This window comes from Falco naumanni, chromosome 5 (genome assembly GCF_017639655.2).
Source record: "Falco naumanni isolate bFalNau1 chromosome 5, bFalNau1.pat, whole genome shotgun sequence".
In the NCBI taxonomy this organism is placed as follows: Eukaryota; Metazoa; Chordata; class Aves; order Falconiformes; family Falconidae; genus Falco; species Falco naumanni.
Window position 1 is genome coordinate 32,772,221 of NC_054058.1, and position 22,496 is coordinate 32,794,716.

At 43.2% G+C, this 22,496-nt stretch overlaps 1 protein-coding gene across 2 annotated transcripts in view; it reads right to left on the reverse strand.

Moving 5' to 3' along the window:
* The window catches only part of SYN3 (synapsin III), a 206,742-nt gene extending 200,053 nt beyond the window's left edge, over positions 1–6,689 (reverse strand). The window contains exons 1-2 of one of the 2 annotated variants that reach the window (XM_040595651.1): positions 6,598–6,688; positions 3,146–3,220 (exon numbers count right to left, since the gene is read on the reverse strand). The gene's annotated coding sequence lies outside the window, so the exon portion shown is untranslated. Of the gene's footprint in view, positions 1–3,145; positions 3,221–6,597 lie in introns of both variants that reach the window. The other variant, XM_040595650.1, reaches the window with a different exon arrangement.
* Positions 6,690–22,496: the final 15,807 nt, after the last annotated feature.

Below are 22,496 nucleotides of genomic sequence, written 5' to 3' on the forward strand. Positions count from 1 at the left end.
AACTAAAGGCACCGTCCTGCTCTTTCCGTGGGTCACTCTGAGGGAGCGGACAACAGTCACGCAGTTTGACTGCCGGGGCTCAGCAAAAGAGGTGGCACTTTCTTTCAAGGCAGAGGCATGACATGTAAAGCCAGAGGCCCGTGACCTGTGACCGAGTCAGAAACATCAAAGAATCTTCCCGGGGAAAACCTCCCTGTGCATTAATAGGGATTGTCAGCTCTAGCTCTTGAGAGGCACCGTCCTCTCCTATGCCTCATGTCTCTTAGGAGCTGGCACATTGAATTGCCTCAGGAAACTCATACATGAAGCTGCCCCTGTGGGGAACAGCGGGGGAAGCCCTGACTAAAAGGCTCTGTTGAATTATTAAGGTTGCCCACAGTAAACCAAGGTAACCTTGATGTTAATTCCTGTCAGCCTCTTTCAGTTTTATTATAAAACTGCACACACCCCCACCTCGCCTACTCCTCTCTCTCCTGTTAAAAGAAACTTCACAAGGCTGCTGAAGTAAGAAAGCCTGCCTGCAAGATTAACTAAATACACACAGGCCTATTTTAGATAGATGCGTCAAGCTAAATACAGCAGCCTTCAGCTGCTGGAGGGAGTGCTGCATCGCATCCAACCCCGCTCGCCAAGGCGCATTAATGCTTTAGCAACCAGAAGGAAAACACAGTCTGAAATACACCGAGTCTCATCTTTAAGCAGCAAAACCAAAAACGCTGGGGCTAAGACCAGAACGAATGCTTCCAAACTTGTCACGTTGTTTGGTTTTGTCAAGCCCACCTCGGAAAACAGCTGGGTGCTGAGTGTGTTTCCCTGCCCACAGGTTGTGTCCGCAGTCCCTGGCAGATGACTGTGATGGGCACCGTGCATCAGGAGTGCGTTCAGTGACACAGAAACACCCAGTCTATCACCTCTGGGATCACGTGATCATTCTTTACCCCAAATTTCCATCTTTTTTTCCACTGCACTACAGTGGTGGCTATAAACAACTGTGCTGTGCTGATAAGTTGAATGAGAAAACTCCTGATTTTCTTGACTTCTTTCTCCAGGGAGGATCTATAGTCTCTAGCATGTTCCTCTGCAGTTTATCAGCTTCTGCAGAGTCAAGCAAAAGTGCTCCTGTAGCCAAGAAGGACTTTGACATACTCCTGGGCTGCAATGTATTACAGGGCTCTTCAGCCTTACTCTAAGCCCAGCAAGTTACAGATGGAAGTGGGGGAGGAAGATGACAGCAGAACGGATATGCTCATTGTATTGTACAATAGAAGACAGCCACACAGGGCCAAGACACCCTATATTAAAAATAATACGCTTTACCTAAAAAAGGAGTGTTACTATATTTCAAACAACAGATTTTAAAGGTCTGAATCATCTTGGAGCTGAATGTTCTTCTGATATTGGTTTTGCTTTTCTAATAGTCCTATGTAAATATGCTTGTGTTTACTTATGAAGTAAATTTAGTGGTGGTGAAAGTCTACCACCAGTCCTTCTAGATTAAAAATATTTTGCATTGGCTACATAAGATGTGTGGTTTAAGCATTTCTAGCTGTTTTTTCCCACCAGACTTGGAAGTCCTGAGTCCCAGTGGAGTGGGACTTTCTCCATTCACTTGGATGGGAATGATGCAGCAGTTAACCTCTTATTTTGCTCCAAATAATGTGAATGGTTTTAGCTATCACTTTTATGAAAGAGTAACTTATTAGTATACTTTCTTAAACAGCTTTGTGGTTTTAAAAGGCTAGGATCAGCAAGTTAAATATTTCCTTCTGTGTTTGTCCCATTGTCAACTAAAAGTAAAATTAAATTGTAAATTAAAATACAGGGCTTGAGGTAACACACTTTTTACACTCGAAGGAGCTGAAAAAAAACACCTTCTCAAGCCATGAAGACCTGGCTGAAGGCACTGGTTACCATCTTTTAAATGGAATTGGGATGTGTGTGTTTGCTCCTGTGTTTGAGGAGAAATAAGGAAGCCAATGATTTTCCATGCTTTCCAGCTGAAGTATACAGGGAGGAAGCACTGGCTCTGGTTCATGCCGAGAGCAGGAAATACATCAGCCAAACCTCCCAGCGTTTGTCAAAAATAAAATTTCCCTCATCAAAAGGAAGGGGTATCCCTCTCCCCGACTTTGCACAGCTCTTCCTTCACCTGTCTCTCCAGTCCTTCCTTTTTCGTCCCTTTAGCATGAGCTCTGACTTCTTTTTCCGACCCATAGGAAAATAATGCTGATGATTCTTCAGGCTGGAGTATTGTACAACAGCAGCTGTCTGTCTTTTTCATATCCCAGTCTGATAGTTTACAGCAAATTTTCATGTACTTTTAAAAACAACCGCAGTTACTCAGGAGTGATTTGAAGGCAATACTCCCAGTTTCAGGAAGCCTGGAAAAGGGGTCTTTTCCTACCCCATTCAATCTACTTTGTTTCCCCACTGTGACAGCCCACCACAAGCCACCCTGGAAGCAGATGATCTTTTCTTCTTATTCGTGTAACTCTGGTGGCAATGCAGAATTTAACCCTTTGCAATGGAGCACTGGTACCAGGACAAAAGGTCATTTCCACCCTGAAGGCCACATCACAGACTTTTTTTCCTACTTTTCCAAGGCCATCTCATTATTTTTTTCCCGCTTTATGAGCAAGGTCTAAATTATAAGCATGTGCCCTGGGCCACCTTTTCTGTGGCCAGTGTAGTCTGCTAATGGCAGCAAAGTCATACTGCACCCTTGCTTTGGTGTTTATTCTGCCCAGACACAGTAAGATTATTTCCCATTACACAGACAATAGACAAGTGTCTGGAATCTGACAGCCATTAAAGCAGACATCGTTAGTTCTGCATAAACACTTAATTTTCCTTGATAGCCATATTATAAATATATACGAGTCTACAGTATTGAACCAGCAACAGATCTGCTGTAATTGCTAATCAGATCTCTGCTGTTTGTCAGCATTCAAGAAAAATTCCTTGACATTTCCTAACCTCTAGATAAGGTAGGAGGATACCACAACAAACCATCAAGGAAGGGAAGAAGTGAAAAATTATCCAGACTGGAGACATAGCATGGCTTCCCCATTGCTTAAACAGAAAGGAAGCCATCCCACAAATAACAGGCATATCTAGAAATTGGAAGGTTTCCATTTGGTCTTACCAAGTCTGTTTGAAAACTTAGGATCCAGGGCTTTGTACACCTCTGGGGATGCAAGCCAGCCGAAAACACAGAGGCCTGAGGGGAGAAGAGAAACACTGGAATGAACAAGGCGGGGGGATACAGGAGGCAGAGCAGTGACATTGTTTGAAAGAAAATGCTCTTACAACAGCTCTGAAAATGCCCTGGGTGCTTTGTTTGGCATTTTGAATTAGCAGTTTCACCTACCAATAGATTATCATATCAGGTTGCTGCACCTTTATTAGCTATTAATTGTATCTGGGCCAGGGCAGCTCTTTGTTATGCTCATCTGGGAATTTTGGGTTTATTTGCTTAGCTATTAGAGTGGCAGGAGAGGGATTTTTAGCCTAAAAACTTCACAAAATAGTAAAACATCTTAGAGTGCTTACTGCAAAACCTGACATTCTGGAGAATTTCCAGACTGATTAAAAAGTGATCCTACACCCCTATAGACAGAGCAGCATTGTCTGTGGGGGAGGATGGGAGGATAATTAGTTTTTTCCCTTGCTGGAAAGTGGAACATGAATGACATAAACAACAATTTTTTTGGAAGGTGAAATAGGATTTGCAAGGTGGAAACCCCCTGAATTAAAAGTTGAAATTAAAGCAACAATCCTTATTATAGTTAAGAGGCCACTGTATTTCAGTCCTCTAGGGTAGAATTTGCAACACTACAAATCCCATAAGAGCATTTACTCACACATGACATGCCCACCCCCCCCACCCCCAAAAAATAGTCGGGTGGAAGAGTGGAGAGCAAGAGAAAAATGATGCCCTTTTTGCCCTTTCTGGGGGGTGAAAGATGAAGCCAGGACACTGAGATCAGTTTGTTGTAATTAGCACTAACATGAATAAGGAGCACAAGTTTTGCATCCCGTCACGCCTCTTATTACTAGAGTACATAACCTCCTAACCTCCACCCAAGAAAATGATATCATTGCATGAATTAATCATCTGGGCAAGTAATGGCAAAAGCGACCTCAGGTTTCCAGCACTGTCTCTGGCACCAGTGAATTGGCAATGACGTAAGCTTTCCTGGGAATATGCTGGCGTTTCGCCTGTTCCTGAGCCTTGCTGTTGACTCTGAGGGCAGAAGCAAACAATATAGTCACCCAACCGGTGATAAACACTGCAAGCGAACGCCAGGCTCCTGCCACTGCAGCATCAGAGGAACGCTCCTCCTGCCAAACTCCCCGTGTGCCTCTCCCACGGAAGATGTGTATCCTGAAACAGGCAAGTGCGAACTGCTTCCTTGGACATGCAGAGAGATGGGCTTTCCAGGTGGGCTGAGTATCTGCCCCCTTATTATAAATATAATATAAATTAGTAAGGAGAGCCTCCTGCTCTGCACCTGGAAGCTATGCAGCCTTTTGCGGTATGTGAATAAGCAAGTTACTTAATTATTCCTCTGTTGCCAGGGCAGAAGTAAGGGGACATATGTTTATTATACTGGTAAGTTTATTTTCAGATGGCCAGGCTTGTTTCACTTCAGTTCTTGGCTCACTTTGTTGCTGTGAGTGCTTTGAAAGCCGGATTCAAACTCAACTATGTCCATGTTTTTTCTAACTTAGAGGAGCTGAAGGGCAGGAAAGCCATGAGAAATCAAGAGACAAAAACCCACTAGCTCATGGTATATGCCCTGTCTTAAACCTGGTTTTCAGTCAGCTATTCCAGGCGACAGGAGAAGAGCATGGCTCTACCCTACAGGAATCTGCAGCATGTTTCCTTTGGGTTTTCCATCACCAAATACAAATATCATCTGTAAGGTGAAGCCTTTTTGTACCTGTGCCAGGTGAGTGCCCCTTCAGTCTCACTGGAGGCATGTGGACAAGCTGTGAGATGGAGGGGGTCAGACGCAGCTCACCACCCCCAGCAGCACATCCCAGAGGCTTCAGGAGAGCTCGTGGGCAGAAGGAAGATGTGAGCATGGAAGTGCTCTCTGATGGGAATTTCAGCCATGTTTGTGTTTTCCCATCTTCAGGCCACATGAGAAAACCACAGAAAAGAAAAGGACCCCTGAGGTAAGAAATTTGGTGTCGGGGAGGAAGGAGAACTTTTTTTGGCAAATGGGTTTGGTGGATCCAAGACAAGGCATTTTTTGTTGCTTTTCCCTGCTGGGGCTTTCTGCCTTCCTCATCTTTTGAAAGGAGCCTCTGGCTATTGCTTTCTGGGCAGGCAGAAGAGGCACCTCAGCACTCATCATAAGAGTTAATTTCCAGCTGAGGTGAGATATCCACAGGTGAACAACATCTTTGTCTCAACAACACTTTCCTCTGGACCCTGGCTTAAAAAAATGAGGTGGTGAAAACATTTGAGAAGCAGCTAAACCTTTTAATACCTTACAGCAATCTGCAGCCCCCACTCGGGTTAGTGACTGGGCTAAGGTTACCCAGCTCAGGACAGCCTTGTCTTAAAGGCTTGCAGAAATGTAAACTGCAGAAGTGCAATTATAGCACCATCACTGCAAACAACATTCCCTGTCTACATGGCTTAATGCCACTTGTCACAATTGTAATCCAGCTTCCCCCACCTGCCCTGTCTGTTTAGCAGTCACTTGTTATCAGAGCAAAGGCAGTGAAACAAAAGGAAGGGCAGAGGCTAATTTGCTAGATGTGCTCCTGCTCTTCCAGGTAACATTAATTTGTGGGCTCTAACCTGATCCTCAGAGGTGCTCACCCTTTCTTCATATCATTAAAAGGGAGATGGCAAATCTGTGGAAGCAACTCAATAGGTTGTCACTTTAGCAGCAGGCAAATAACATCAGTTCTAACCAGTTAGATAACCTGTCCTGATTCCCACCCCCCACCCCGTCCCTTGCTTTCCAGGTATAGCTGGCTCAGCAGATAGGATTAATCCACTTCCCTACTCACTTGCACTCTCCATGTTAGAGAATCTGATTACACAGATTGCTTGCAATTTATCTCCACCTGCCATGACTAATGATCCAGTCTGACCTCCTCTTTCCCATTTTCACATCTCACTGCAGATCTGATACATACACAGACAGATGCACACACACACTTGCTCCTTTTTGTTTGCAAACAGCTCACTAACAGCTTCGGCATTTCCGTTTTCAATCAACCCAGAAAACTGTTTTCCCCACACTGCCCATGAGGTAATTTCTCCCTTTTGACTCGTCTTATTATATTTACAATGCACATGCTTCATACGTTTCTGCTTTATCCACATAAAACACAGGCATCTCCGTGCAGACGTGCACAATGAACATGCAATGTTATAAACCCCTGCAGCACATATAAAGACAAAGGCACACGCTACATGCACTGAGTAAGTGCTGCCACATGCATTCCTGTCCCCTCCAAAACCTGCAGGAAAACATTGCCTGCAGAGTGCTTTCCTATAAACCAAAACAGCCTAGCAGCACAGGGTCAGTATATGATTCTGGCAAACCCCGTTCCCAATCGCTCCCTTACCTTTCCTTAGCCTGCTAATCTGGGGGCCCTGGACCGATTCGCTTTCCCTCCTGCACACAAACTGCCAGTCCCTCCTGCTTCACATTCACAGCACACTAGCAGGATTCACCGTCATCCCATTCTGCTGGATCCTTATCACCCTATTGGCCAAAGCCAGACAGTAAATTAAATTAAGCTCCTCCTTATAACTATATTATCACAGGAACAGGATGAATAATTTAGTAAAACAACAAGGGTGTGCAGGCTCCGGTGTCACAGACTTCATCCCCACTGGCAGGCTTTTATCAAAGAGAGGCGGGTAAAGAAACCAGAATCTGTCACCCTCCTGAAAAGGAGACCTTAGATTACCCACTTGTATTTCCATACCATCCCTCTTGTCCTCCTCCCCCTAAAGCCATGGCATTCCCTTGTTACTGTTGTACATCCATCCCCAGCCTACACAGTATTCCCCTGGTGAATGGTCATTAACATCTCAGTGAATGCAGAGATTTCTGTCCAGGCAAAGAGATACCGCAGCACATCAAACACTTTGCCTCTTTCCTGAATGCAAGACATGAGAAAAGAATAAAACCTTTCTGCATAAGGGAGTGACAAGACGAGCAGATCACAAGGAAATGGGAGAGTCTGCCTTGTATCATGGTATCTTCTGTTCAGCAACTGCGCTGTCATCCCGTCAGTGCAGACGCCCAAAGGATGCAAGTACATTGCTCTGAAAAGAAAGGCTTATATACGCACTGCTTGGGGACTGTGATTTCACATGCCTGCTGTGGGAGTTTGAATTCCCACTTCAAAAACACACACCAAAGTGGCAGTTTCCCACCAGACCAAATGACTAAGCTGTTCTGTTTTGCCTTTTTTTTTTTTTTTTTTTTTTCCTGGACCAGAAATTTGGAGTGACAACTAACTACACCTATATTTCCCAAGTAGTAGATTTTTTCAAAATGAACACAGCTCTTTTTCCTCTGCTGAAGCTTTGAGAAGTTACAGAGTGCTGCAGCTTCCCTTAACAGGGTCACCACTAAGACAAGTCTCAGACCACCTCATTTGTCTGAAGACTTGCACTAGAGCCCAAACTCCTTCAACCACCTCCTACACCAGCTCTCACCTCCCAGGACAGGCTGGCTGGGCAGCCCTCAGCTCTGCCTCTGGGCACAGCAGGGACATGAGGCTGAAGCCAAGCCCAAGTACCCATAGCTACAAAGGCAGACCACCGGTGACAGACCAGGGGTTTTCCTGAAAGCAACGTCTTTCTTCAGGCACTGCCTCCCCGGTGAGGGACTGGCAGGAAGCTGGGATGATGCACAGCTATTGCCACCTTCTAAATTGCTGGGCTGTCTACCTCTGTCACAGCCCCAGTGCAAGATGGTATCGTGCTGCCTTCTCCAGGAGAACAAGGGCACAGGAATGATGGATGCTTTTGAATTTCCCACCATGTTCAAGGTGATCTAAAGAGAGAAAAAGTAAGAGTCTCAACCCATTTTTTTGTCTTTGTCTGTTACAGATTTCTCTGCCACAGAAAGGGACAAAACTATTCTCCTGCTCCTGAAGATACTTTGCTTTTGAAGAATGGCAGCTGCTCTTTTCCTCCTCTGTCCCTTGCAACCATCCAAACTTTTAAGAGCTTTTGTGTTAAAGGAAACCTTAAATTATGCACTTGGTGGTAGCTTCTGAGCAATTAAATTAAGCCACGTGGCAAGCTGCCCAATTTCACCACTAAAACTCAGGATGTTTTAGCATCATTTATTGAAGAGTTTTTACATGATGCTTTCTTAAATCACAAAAAGAGAGCAAATTAGGCTGTTGCCATGACAACTACAGAATCCGCTCAAAATTCAGGAGATGCTGGGGAGAGGTGAGAGCTCTTCAGTGGAGACCTCTGGATCATGAATATGTCCCTTGATTATCCAGTCCCTTTCAGGTTAATTCCTAGCATCAAAGCCTCCCTGACAAAAGGTTTAGTAATCGGGAGCAAAGCTTTGGCTAAAGAGGGTACAAACCAACTCTCCCAGCACTGATGTGAATTTACTTCTGGTGAGAGGTGCTCAGCTGAGACGTCCACAGAGCAATCACAGAAGTGGCAGCAGTAGTGCATAAACAGACATGAGGCAGGGTGGGGGAAGCGGCAGGAGGCTTCATTGCAGACAAGCACTGAATAGAAAGGCAGATTGTGACTCCATGGTGCAGTAAACTTGAATGACAACTTTCACAGAGTAGATGGAGAGAGAGAGAGAGAAGGAAGCAGGGTCCCAGCCACTGCCTGTGGAAACCCCCTGAAAGTTGGAATAAGCTGAGAAAAATCTTCCACCAGCCCTAGAAATGAATTAAAGCAAGTAAGAGAATAAAATGGCAAGACAAAAAGCATGATCAGTGGTGTCAGAAGAAGCTGACAGGCTGAGCAAATGGAAGAAGGCTACAAGGGTTCTTTTGCAGGAAAGGAAACTATAATTAAATCATTGGTAGGATTATTGAATATTTTCCATCAAAGCTGGCTCTCTGTATATTTTTTTTTCCCAGCTGAACTTTTTTTTCTTGCAAGCCTTCTAAGAAAATCACTATTTTAGTAGAAATTTTTCAGTGAAGTCTTTTGGTTTTCAATTGCAAGAGCTGAGATATTTTTAGATGGAAATGAAGAATGTTTGCTTGGAAAATTTTCAGAATTCTTTGTAGTTTACAAGGAAGATCTCTCTCCTTCCTCATAAGTTTATTGCCATCGGAAGCTTTGTTGTTCTCCTTTGAAATGATGCCTCAATGGGCATAAGAACCTTTTGGAAGGTAGGAACAATCAGTGGGAGTATATTCAAAATTAGAGAAAATTAAACACACAGGCAAATGGCGTAAACTTTGGAAGTTTCTCTCCCTCCCTCTTCATTCCCAGATGAGAGGAACTGTGTTTGGCAATGAAAACAAGAAGCGATTGAGAAATTTAGGGAGAGATACACAATTATATTGTTGTCAGTGTTATGCTCCAAGTAGGATACCTGCCAAGGCAAAAGCATACATACTACAGGGATCCAAAAGTTCCAGGAATTATGAAAAAACCCACCCCAGTAATAACAAATATCAATTTTCAAGACATAAGTACCCCCTTATCTGATGTCCTATTTAGTCTTCGAGTCCCAAGACTGACTGTCTGCCTGCCTTACTTAGGATGTTGTGGCAATATTTCAGTACCCTGAATTGAAGGTCTTGATCTTCTGATGGGGTCTTCTTCCTTGAGACTGGGTACCCCTTTTTATAGTTGCTAACAAGGTCCAGCCTCTGACTGGTTGGAATGTAATATAAAACAAGTCTTTATTGGTTATCTACTTGCAGATGAGACTGGCTGTTTCTTTGCATGCCCCCTCCCCGCTCTCGCCTGCTATTTCACCAAAGCCTTGCAAAAAGCATTTATTAGCTAATGACACTGTGGCAGCAGGAGCAGGTCGGGATGCACACAAACCATGTAGGCTTGTTTTGGCCCACAATATGTGGCAGAGACGAGGGGTTGAAATGAGCATTTTTTCATGCTGAATATATTGTGACACCCTCTTGAACAGCTGTCAGTTTGGCAAACATGCTTTTGGGCTGGCATAACAGCAGCAGAGGCATTCAAGTGGCAGTTTCCACAGAAATAAATCTGAGAAACAGAGGACAGGGTGAGACAGAGAAGAAGGGATAGGCAATGCATAGCAGGACAGGGATGGGATCCTTAGAAGTGCCTGGGATGCTATTTTCTGAAGTGAGATGCCTTTGGGACAAGGGGCATTTTACCTAGTCAGACTGAAGCATTATCCTGAGGCTTCAATGCTACTGCATATGTGCATGGTGGTATCTATTAAAAACATATTACCATCCCACTGAAAACATATTTCTCTCTCCCAAACATGCTCTTAATTAAAATAATTTTTCATTTTTCAGCAGTAGCTTTGTTATTTTAATAAAATTTTCAAGACCTTCTAGGTATCATGTCTTAATCTAGGAAAAAACCCAAACAATTTCCCTACTGACATCCTTTACTTACTTCAGTAAGTAATGGTGAAGGGTCTAGAGAATGAGTCTTACGAGGAGCGGCTGAGGGAACTGGGGTTGTTTAGCCTGGAGAAAAGGAGGCTTAGGAGGGACCTTATCACTCTCTACAACTACCTGAAAGGAGGTTGTAGCAGGTGGTTGTCAGTCTCATCTCCCAAGTAACAAGCAATAGGACAAGAGGAAATGGCTCTAAGTAGTGCCAGGGGAGGTTTAGGTTGGATATTAGGAAAAATTTCTTCAACAAAAGGGTTGTCAAGCATTGGAACAGGCTGCCCAGGGAAATGGTTGAGTGACTGTCCCTGGAGGTGTTCAAAAGACGTGTAGATGTGGTGCTTAGGGATGTGGTTTAATGGTGGACTTGGCAGTGCTAGGTAAATGGTTGGACTTGATGATCTTAAAGGTCTTTTCCAACCTAAACAATTCTATGATCCAATAACCTTTTTCTATGTTTAATTTATTGGTTGTAGTGACTTCTTGTCATCTTAAACACCATAGCAACATGAGATCTTAAAAAACCATATTTTAACCCTCTATGCTATTCTAACACAAGAAAACACAAATACCATGTTTTCCTTGAGGGTCTTTGAGTGAGAACCTATTTAACAGCAATCAACTTTAAAAATACAAGTACACCACTTATTCACCAGCTCACCTGCCATATTTTGTAAAACACAGTTCCTAGGCCGTGGAGGATTCCAAGGCAAGAAGAATATCCCTGTTTACTGATGGAACAGGTTCCCGCCATCCCTACAAGGGTTAGAAAAGAGAGAGAGGTGTCCTAATCCCTTGTCAGCACAGGCAGTACTGCAAATGTTATGGCACTCATTTAGGATGCAGGAAACAGAGGGCCCAGATCTGAAGAAAGAAAACTGGAGGCTCCCTCCCCTCTGGGTCCTCCCCAGGGCAGAAAGCCACTGCACCAGGAGTTTATCAGCTATTCAGAAGAGACACTATCACTATACCTCTTGCATAAATTATTCTATTGTATAAGGGCTCTTGTAACATTGGGCCAAAGACTGAATGGATGAGCAATGGCCAAGGCACTCATCAGAAAGTGAGATTCATGTCAGTAGCTTGTAACTCACAGAGCACAGCTTCGACTTCTTTCTCTCACATCTCTGTTGCCTCTAAGATTATTTCCATCCAAACTACAAATCCTACAGTGGATATACTTAACTGGAGACGGAAACTTCTAACTTTTTGTTTGTTTGCTTTCTTGAATTAGAAAAACCTACTTCATCTTCCAGAGGTTTTAGTCCTTTTGACAGCCAGGGAGAACATCTGGTACAAAATCTGAGGTTAAACTTCATGTTCAGAAGGGACAGCTGAGCTGAATTCTTCTTTGGCTGCTTTTAAGCCAAGGGGCACTGCTCAGTCACACGATGTAGTTAAGACACCACAGGTAAGTTCTGTGCACTGACCAAATCTTGTTTCTTACCTCACTTATTCCCACTCAAGAATAGTTCTGGCAATGCCAAAGAACTCATATTAAGGGTGAAACTCGTGTAAAATTAAAGCAGGATCATCATCCTCTGTTTCAGCGGAAAATCATCTAAAAAGGGCCAGTGCAGGCAATCTGTTGCAATGGAGTAGTTCAAGAGAACCAAGAACTGATTTGGCCAGTTGGTTTGCTACAGATATGCTTCTTCAGGTGCTTCCATGCTCTCACATCCTCCTCCTCCCTTCCCTGGTTGCCAGGCAACTACAAAAAGGACTGGAGAACACGCTGGAGAAAACCACCCTCTAGGGCACAGCATGGGTTGGAGTTTTCTTTCCTAAGGGCAAAGTGGCCTTGGCTTTGGAGGCAACACCTCACTATGAGACATTGCCTTGCATGAACACTGTTTGTGGGGCAAGTGATATATATCGATAATAACCAAAATAAATGCCTTCACAGATTCCAAGCTTGCTTCTGAGCTTTTTCTGGGGCTCAGCTGTTCCCCATCAATTCTGCAGATCAATAATTGAAGGAGCTCAAGCACAGAAATCACCAGCCTAGACAGCAGGAGATTTCACAATACCAGCTAATCCATATAGTTGTTGCAGGGAGGATCAACTGTTGTAGCTGGCTATAGTCATGTGTTTACAGCACTGACTTACAGTGTGTCCCATGGGGCAAATGCAAAAGGAACACAACACTTCTGACCTGAAACCTGTTTGCTCATAAAGGCTCAGGCACTTCTGGATGAGTAAGTGAGATCAGCCACTAGAATGGGAAATGGAAAGCCCTGTACTGGACTCCATGAAGTCCCTTGGCCAACTTGGTGTGGGAAAGGCTCTCTCATTCTCCCAGGTCTATCCAGCTTCCTTCCCTCAGGGTTTATAATCGAGGGATAAGCCTCAAGTATATGAATAAAACTCCTAGGATCTGACATTTGGAGCTGCAAAAGTATACCTACACCCTGAAACGACATCATAAGTATTTCAAAATACAATTTAGTTTAAAAGTGGTGACACCAACTGACAAGTACAAAGTCAGATAAAAAAGTACCTGGAAGATTAGACACACACCTGTGGCCTTACTTTCAAAACAAGCTTAATTAGCAAAGTTTTACCCTGTGTAGAATGAAATCTAACAAGGAAGAGGAGAGGAGAGAAAAGGGAATAGACCTTCAATTTCAGCAGCTTTAGTATTACTTTTTGTTTCCTGTAATCACACTGAGTTCTCAATGCTTTTCAATATTTCAGACATATTTTTTAAACCTATTACTGCACAACAAAAACTGTTTTTTACCCCTGCCTCCATATGTCATGCCAGGAAGGCCATCTTTTCTAAGCAAAGTTTTCCATTTTTGTCGTCTAGTGTTCTGCCTAAAATGATAAAGGCTGTACCCTGAGGCCATTCAACCTAATAGCATTCACTACAGACTCTGAAGTCATAGGTTAGGACCATATCCTCTTCACCACATATCCCAAATATCTTGGGAATTTTCAGTTTCCCTAAGAACTCACCTTCCCTCCCTTCCCCAATTGTTATTTCTGTATAATCCATGATTAATTTCTGCTGATCAAAATGACCCAGTCATAACCAGACCCACACGTTGCTCTCAGTTGAAAGAAGAAATGTTTTTCCTTACCCCTTATACACCTCAACCAAGGCTGCGTTTTACTAGCAACAAGATAATTTCATGACTGCAAAGGTCCTGCTGTTCTTGTTTGAGCTTTTCTTAAACAACTGCATCCAGCCTTCAAGTTTACAGCTTACATCAGCCATAAGAAGCAATTTGTCCTTCAAGTTCTCTAGTGGTGCAATACAGGCAGTTAATTTTTGTTCCTGTTTCTTTTTTTTTTTTCTTTCCTTTTTTTTTTTTCCCCCTAGAACATCTAAGGTTCCCTTGTCCCCTAAGGTCACAGTTTGGCATGCTGCCTTTTCTGCTGAGGTTTGAAGTCCAAAGCAGTACTCTATTAAAAAAAAAATCTCAATAATACCTCTGCAGTTCTCAGAATAGAAAGTTGAATTTCAGAGTGATTAAGAAAAGGAAACTAGGATTTGGGAAATTTTTTTTGCTGAGTTGTCTCTTTCCTCCTTTTAAACACCACTTAAATTTAGGACCTAAGGGTAGAAAACAAAACAGGTGTTCTGATTAAGTGCTCATTTCAGCTTTTTACTGTCAAGGTGCCCCGGCTGTTGTGGGAAGGGTATGGATGAGAGTATGAAATCTGGCAACTAAACTTTGCTATTTTTTAAAATGGTCCATCCCTTCAATCCTTTTACTGGCTCTAGAGGGAAAAGTCCTTAGAATAAGAAAATAAGGTAGGAAAGGATTTCCTTGAGAGAAATGGATAGGCAGGATGGACAGACATTTTTCTGCATGGTACAAAGACCTCAACTGTGTACACTTGTGCATCAGCATCAGCCATGGCAGCCCAGCTGGGCTTGCTCTGCATAGAGGTGTATTTGACCCTATCACAAAACTCAGGACACTGCAATGGGCAGCTGTTGTGAGTATACAAGGGGGTAGGGGAGGAAATTGTGCAGGAAGGGGAGTGGTGAACCAGCAGGGTGGAGGGTGGGTGATGTGGAAGGACTCTGGTGTAGCCGTGCAGGCTCCTCTCTCAGCCTTGTTCTGTGTGGAAGAAACGTGAAGGAATAAATTCTTTCACAAATGCACACATCCTAGCAGAACATTTCAAATAGCAGTCTGCAGTGGGCAAGAAACCACTGTATTTAAATGCAGCTCACTTCCCAGGGGTATAGGAATCAAATAAGAAACTACTCATAAGGCTGTGAAATGAAACCACATAAAACATTGACAGAAAAGTCATGTTTTAATTCAGAATACTCACTGACTGATGAGAGAACCAAAATGTGAACAAGTTCTCTAACATTGATGGCTAAATGCCTTTCTTGAAGCACATTAAAGGAGAAGGAGACAGCAGCAGCACACTGGAATGAATTTGAGAGAAAGCTGGGCACCAGACAGGACCAAATGACACAGCAGTGCAGCGTAGTAATTGACTGCTATTCCCACTCAGTATCTTTGGTATCTCCTCTGGGGTATCATAAATAATGCGACTTTAGTGTAGTTTGGAAATAGGTTTTGTTTGAGGATAATTTTCTGAGATTGAGTAAGTCAGTCACCCCTAACATTTCTCAGAGTATCTCTATACAGCACCAACACCGTGTGAGGGTGCCTATAGTAGTTCAGGTCTGCATCCCATTCCAGCTGTGTTGTGTGAGGAGCAGGGTCAGCCCACTTAGGAGGAGCAGCTCAGGTCTTCCTGGTCCCAGTGCTACTGCTGTGGCCCCAGCTCTGGTGTCCACACCACCCTGCCCTGTGCCATGCAGCTGCGCTTCCATGTTCTCATAAGGCAGCAGCTCTGGCTTTAGGGACTGTGATACAGCTTAAGACTGTTTACAGCCTTAGTAGTAAAGAGTGCTATATGGGATGCCTATAAAGCGCGTAAGTGATTGCTAATAATACCCCATCAATTTTCACTGGTTTTCTCCAGTACTGTCCTGCAAATACACTTCAGCAAAACCACATGGCAATTCTGTCTTCCTAACAGGAGAACACTTTGGCATGTACAGCCCAGACAGACTTCACACAGGTCTCTACCATGCAGTCTTCCCTATTTCTTGTTTCTACTTCTGCTGCTGCCTAAATGACCTGCCTGAATGACGCAATGACAAAAAGGCAGATGTCTTTCCCATTTTCATGGGTTTTAAATTTGTGTCTTTGGTCTATTTCTCTCTCCAGTTCCTTATGTTTTTGGATTGAGCATATCTGGACAGATTTAAGTTTTCTATACCTTCCACACCCAGGACTCTTTTCCAGATGCCCTTAGACATCTCAGTCAAATGCTGTTTTCCACATAAGCTTCTTTTCTCTTCTTTGGTTCAGTAGGTTCTAAGAGACCCCACAGAGAAAGAAAGACAATACCAAGAGCTACAAATGTTGTAGCGATAGCACCTGCCCTTTCCTTTTAAGCATTGCTGGAAATCTCTGTCCATCCCATTCTTCAACATTGGACTTAGAGTAGAAGTTCAAAACCACCTTGTAATATATCCCCAGCGCAACTACGTGCTAAGGACTTACAGTAAAACACTCAGAGAGGTTTATATTTTCTAAAAAGAGCTGCAACAATTTATTTGTGTTGGGACTTCTTCTCCATACGTATTTATGGGTTCTGTTTACTCAAGTTTAGCAATGTGTGAAATTCAACAAACACAGAACCTCACAGAGAAGTCTTCTGTCTGCTTTAATTAAAGAGAGAAGGAAAATGCCCAAGGATTCTTTACTGTAGTGAAAGTTAAAAGGATCAACAGGAACCACTGTGGGTAGATGAAGCTTCTACAATTTAATGACTTCTGACATGTCTTTAAGTCCTCCAGGCTTTCAAGCCATTAGATACAAGGAAGTTCACTGTGGTCACTAGACACAGATACTGTCCCAGATTATGTACTGCCAGTTGCTGAGTTGTTGAGAAAATCAAAACAAAACACCTTCTGCTTCAAGGAAGGAGAGAAAATCAACACTTTTAAAAATAAATAAATAAATATAAACCTATAATACCCAGGATGCAAAGGATGAGGGCAGAGCAGCCTTTACCCTGACTTAAAGCTCTCCTGTTCTAATATGTACATCACAAGTAAGAAATAAAGAAAAAGCCAAATCTTGGGAATGTCAGCTAAGGAAAAAAAAAAAAAAAAAAGCCTACCTGTGCAAAAGAGAGAGATTCATATGCAAATAGAACCCCTTTGCTTTCCCATATTCCCCGCCATTTTGTCTGGGTTGAGCGTTGATTTGTTTACAGTATTTAAAGCTCCTTCTTTACCGAGTTGTGTGAAATCTAGCAGACACATAATCTCATTGAACGACAAAGAATTTCATACATTAATGAAGAAGGAAAGAAAGCCAAGAATCAATTTATTACAACACATTAATTACTGCATGAAATAAAAGTTCAAATAATCAGCAGGAACCACAAGGGTGAGGTAAAGGTGAGAGAAGACAGAATATGCACTTTCTGCTTTGGTGATGGGCAAAAAAGGGCCCCATTACTACCAAACGAAAATGTAAGAAATGTACCTGGAGTTTATTATTGTAGAGGAAAAGAATTATATTAAGGGGACTTCTGGGAGCCTTTCCTTTTGACAAACAGTTGCTCCAACCTTACACAGAGGGAGCAAAATAAAAATAAAGACAAATCAACCATGGCCAACAAGAGTGAGTAGATAGGCACAGCTTGTTCTGAGACAGACATGTCACACATTGAAAAGGCAGCTGAAGACCTGGAGGAAAGTTTGGCCACAACAGGGGATTACAAAGAAAAAACACAAGAAAAAACCCACCACAAAAAGCTGTGAAACTTTTCCCATAAAACAGGGCTTTCAAACTGTATGTTGTAAAAACGTGTGTGCATGCATGGATGAGGGGTGTGCGTTTAAATATTATAGAAGTTACACAATTGAGGGAAGTGGTGAAAATGTCATTACTACAGGATAAAATGTGAATACAACCATTTGTATGCCCGTGCATGCACAAATGGAGTGGAGGCTCCTCTTTTGCAGTGTGTGTTGGAATACCTCCTGGAGGCAAAGCAGCAGGAAACTGCATCCTGCGAATCGAAGTGTCCTGTCATTTCTCACTCTTATCTCCAATCAAATCAAAGAAGGGATAACAACAACCTTGCCCATAGCCTAGCATTTTCAGCCTTGTGTTTACTGCCTGTTGCCACAGCGTTGAGACCAGAACACAGTATTGCATGGTATGTGCTGTGCATATGATGTTCTATGTACAATGGTGCTGACAAGTCCCAGTAGCTGTGCTGATGCGCCGCCCCTACTGATGACCAAGAAGAAGCAATTCAACGCCACCTTCCACATTTTCACTTAAAGGTTTACTGGGAAAAACCCACAATACTAAGTATGGGGTATGAAAGTAACAACTATAATCTTGCTGGATTAGCTAGCCAAGTCGAATGTTGGGGTAGCAATTGCATTCTTTAGTTGCCCGTAAGGTGGCCTGCAAGTCTTTTCACTGGAAACGCAAGATGAAGATTTGTGGTCTTGTATTTCTGTGGTTCTAGGTTTCCTCAAAATAAATACGGCCTTACAATCAGTAAGTAGATGATAAAGTTTCTTCATGTAGACATGAACCCACAGAACATAAACCAGAGCTACAGGTGGAAGCTCAGGTTTCCTGCAGTGCTACTAACATCTCCCGCTGTGTGAATAGTCAACATTAGAGAGTCATGTTGTGGGGGACACCTTTGGTACTTACTGCTTCTGGGTATTCCACAAGGCCACGTGGTGTGGAAAACCCTTGCTCTAAGAAATAAAAGATGACAGACTGTTAACTGCAAAAGGAAAAGGATCAGATGAATGCAAAACTGAGATACTCAGAGGATACAAACAAGGCACTGACAGGAGGTTTGCTCCAAAGGGGCCATGCCCTCAGTCCTGCTGCTTGGCCGATGTAGAACACCTCAAAGATCACACACAAGTCACGAGTTGCAGTGACAGCCTAAGGAACTCCAGCATTTTTGGCAGTGCTCGCTCAAGCCTGTTTGCAAGGACAGTGTTTCCTGGAACCAGGGTGCTGCTCTCTTCCCTCGCAGCTCTCCCTCTCCAAGCTCGGCTGGTTGTTTTTGTACAGCCTCATTCACTGCATGCTGCACTTGCCTAAGGCTGGAAATCCATCTCCCCTCTTCTCCCTCCTCCCAGCCTGCCGCTAGTTTTGATGGGAGTTTTTTCTCCCTGCATTATCCTGCTCTCTGCTTTTCTTTTCCTGAGCTGGGCCTGCTTCCTCCTCCTAATTATTCATGCAGGAGAGCAGATGGCGAGGGAGTGGATTTCTCACTCGCTGGGAGTGTGCTAGCTTATACAGACACTAGGTTTTGTCACACAAAGGGGGAATAATGCCAACTGCAGAAGAAAGAAAGATATTTCAGAGCCTGGTTCCTAGCATTCCCTATTCTCTGTTCTTCATTCAAGCAGAATATATTTTGGGCAACACCATTCAGTTCTCAGTGTGTATTTATGACAGTTGCATCACATCATGTCTCTAATTTTAAATTTTTAATTAGGCTGAGAAAACAATTCACAGAATATCATTTATCAAAATGAATACAGCTTTTTAATCTCAAGAAATAGCTGCAGTTCAATAGTCACAAACATTGGGGAGCACTATTTTCAAGTCTGCAGTGGAAACATCAGTAGCCCTCTACCAATCTCCTGTATTCAGACAGTGCAAGTCAGTTGTGATAAGGCAAGTGGGACATGGGCAGGATCTTTCTGACCTGAGGGGAGGACATTTGTATGTACATTTTGCTTGCAACCTGCACTAGGAGACTCACTAACCATCCCTACGCCTGGTTCAGTGATGAGGACGTGCTGGGAGTGTTCCCAATAGGCAGTCTGTACAAGCCATGCTGTTTTGTAGTCCAGCAGTATTTACTGTCACGTAAACAGGCCACTCCATGCCAGTTGGTCTTAGTACACAGGGACACTCCTGGACATGTATAATTTATTAGACTGAATGTAACTGTGCTACAAGTACCCACACAGGCATCTCAGTTTTGCTAGCCCAAATGACCTTTTCAATTAGCATCCAAAACATTGCCACTGGGATGCAGCTGCAATTATCATTGATAAAGCTTCAGTTGCAGTTACCACCATCACCAAAACAAAACGCAGACTGCAGCCCTTGCAGTCTGACAGCTCTAGCTGACAAACTACTATTAGGGACATTATCAACAAAGCTACTGTCGTAGTCTTATTAATAAATGGCAGCAATGCTTTACATGAAGTCTTTCCAACAAAATTTTGCCTAGTAGGCTCAGTAACAATAACAAAGTGCAATCACCTTTTGATTTATAGTGACATTCAATGGGTACTCCAAGAACAGTACAGAGAAATAAGTAATTGTAAAGACCACTGGGGTGTGTGCTGTTTTAATTGAAGCAACAATGCTGTCTTTGACTGCTACACAAGTACTGCCAGACTTTCAGAGGTTTTGCTGTTTTTCAGAAAGGCTGAACTGAGGTGACCTTGCAGAAAACTATATGCAACTGAAAACAGCTATTCAGAAAGAATGAACAAGTCAACCAAGTCCAGATTTTAATCCGCTGTTTCAAAAGCTTCTCTCATGCTGTAAATTAAGGTAACTGAGTTGTAAATCAGTGGAACTGCACTGGGGGAAAGCTGGCGAGAAAGGACCTGTCTGATGTTTAGCACACTAAATCTGATGTTTAGCATACTAGAGCAAAAGCTCTATTTCAATTTTATGTCAGGAGAATGAGTAGCAGGAGCCAACAGGCTTCCAAGCAGCAATTCACCAGTTTACCAAGGTAAGTCTTGCAGAGAGAGACAGCAAAGGTGTGTGTGTGTGGGGGGGGGCAGGCTGTAGGGGGAGACAAGCCAACACCTACAAACAAACCACATGACAAAGTAATTTAGGGTACTGTCTTCAGACATCAGAATCAATTTAATTACATCCCTTACTAATGCAACTGCCACTTTGCTTCCATTTGTCATCAGTGATGCTAGACTGTCAAGGTAACACAGACAAAGGAAACTTAAGAAATGTATTTTCATTACATGTCTCACAGATAAAAGCTTTGGCAGTCTGAGCAGAAAAAGGAAGAATTACAACATTCCTTGGTTCCATCACGTGTAACGTGCAGTGCACACACCTCCCTTCTTGGATAGTTTCCTCATCGCCACAAAACTTAGACTATTGTGGCTGTAATGTGCTTACTAATCAACTTCCCTTTAATTGGGTCCATGTCATGTGTAATTGAGATGTGGCTTTTGCCATGAAGCTAGTCAGTAACTCCTCCTTTCACACTACAGCAGAAAAAGCGCATTCAAAGAAGGTAGCTGTTCGAACGGCAAACAGAACAATCCTTCAAGTTTCAACAGGGAAGCATGAACACAGCTCAAGCATGTTTCTGTCTATCAGTCACACAATGATCAATCAGTCAATGAGGGGTTCAATCTCCTGAGCCCAAAGTTGCGTGATGGGATTCTTAACTGCTTTTGGACTCATGCCCCTCCAGCCCAACCGAAGTTGAGACTTGGCCAAACACTTCAGTGTGTAACAGTGTTTTGTTGAATTTGGAATTTAGCCATAGGATCATGAAAAGAAGCTTTTTGTGCAGTACTATTGTTAACACAAAACCTGGAAACATGTAAAGCTATTTACTGCTATAGAGACATGCTAAAATATCAACAACTTTCAAAATCAACCAGAAGGCTCTTCTGAGCAGTTTAACTTGCATTTACAGAGCAGGGCCTTGGGAAACCATTCTCATACACTTGCCGTAGGTTTATTCCAAGCATTCAAGCCTAGTCACATTAGTACCCAAGGCAACGCGCTCCAGCCCTACTAGCATTTGCTATTTGTTACACCAGTATGCAGAAACAACCTTCTGGGCAACCCCATGCCACCCCCTTACTACAACTATATTACTATATATAATTTGGATTATATATTACTATATATACTATAGCTATATTGCAATATTGCTATATATAATTTGGATTTCCTCCTCCCGCACTCCCAACTGTTGCTGACTCACTGGCAAGGTTTTTCTTCTTCCAATTTGCTGTAATTGCTTTATGCTGAGGCTCTATTGATCTGTCAAGGACGTGCAAGCAGGGGAATTTCTTGACAGCTCTGAGGCCACAGGTCTCTGCCTGCTGGCAAGCAAGCAGGGGGAAGTCAGATGGGCAGAGGTGTTGGGCCAAATTTCAATTCATTTTACTGAACACCATCTTTCCTGTGCCAGCAACACCACCACACTTTACACAGCCTAAAAGACTCATTTTAAATGTCCACATGAAAGCAAGGTAGTTCCTGCCTCTCCCAGGCCCTAAGACAGAAAAACAAAAAGCAAAGAAAATTCTAACAGAAGAACAGGCAGGCACCTTATCTACAGTGACACAGATGCTTGATCCTACGAGTTCCTGAACCTAGCTCTTACAGCCCAAGCTGCTGCTTAGTCCCCTTTTCCATGTAGTTTTCATAGTACTGTAGTTCTCTTCCTCAGGAACTGAACTGCTGTTCCACCCGCCTCTCACAACGAACAGAGCTTTTTCTGTTCCCCTACGTGTTGTGCATCCCCTCTCCAGGCAGCGGAACCTGCTGCGAGCCACACAGCCCTGGGCACAGCCACATCAGTTCTCACCTGCTGTTTCTTCAAGCGTTAATAGTTTTAGGGTTACCAAATGTTTATCCTGGGTCACAGCAATGAGCGGGGATGCTTTACAAGTCTCACTACTGGTTAATGAAACAGATTTTCTGTCTGTCATGAACCAACTCACATCCTTCATCCAACCAGCCTCCTGACCGATTTTAAACACTGAGGTTTCCCTAGCCAAGCTTCCAGGCACGAAGGTGCTAGCACTTCAGACCTCACTGTCCCCCAGATCTTTGGATTGG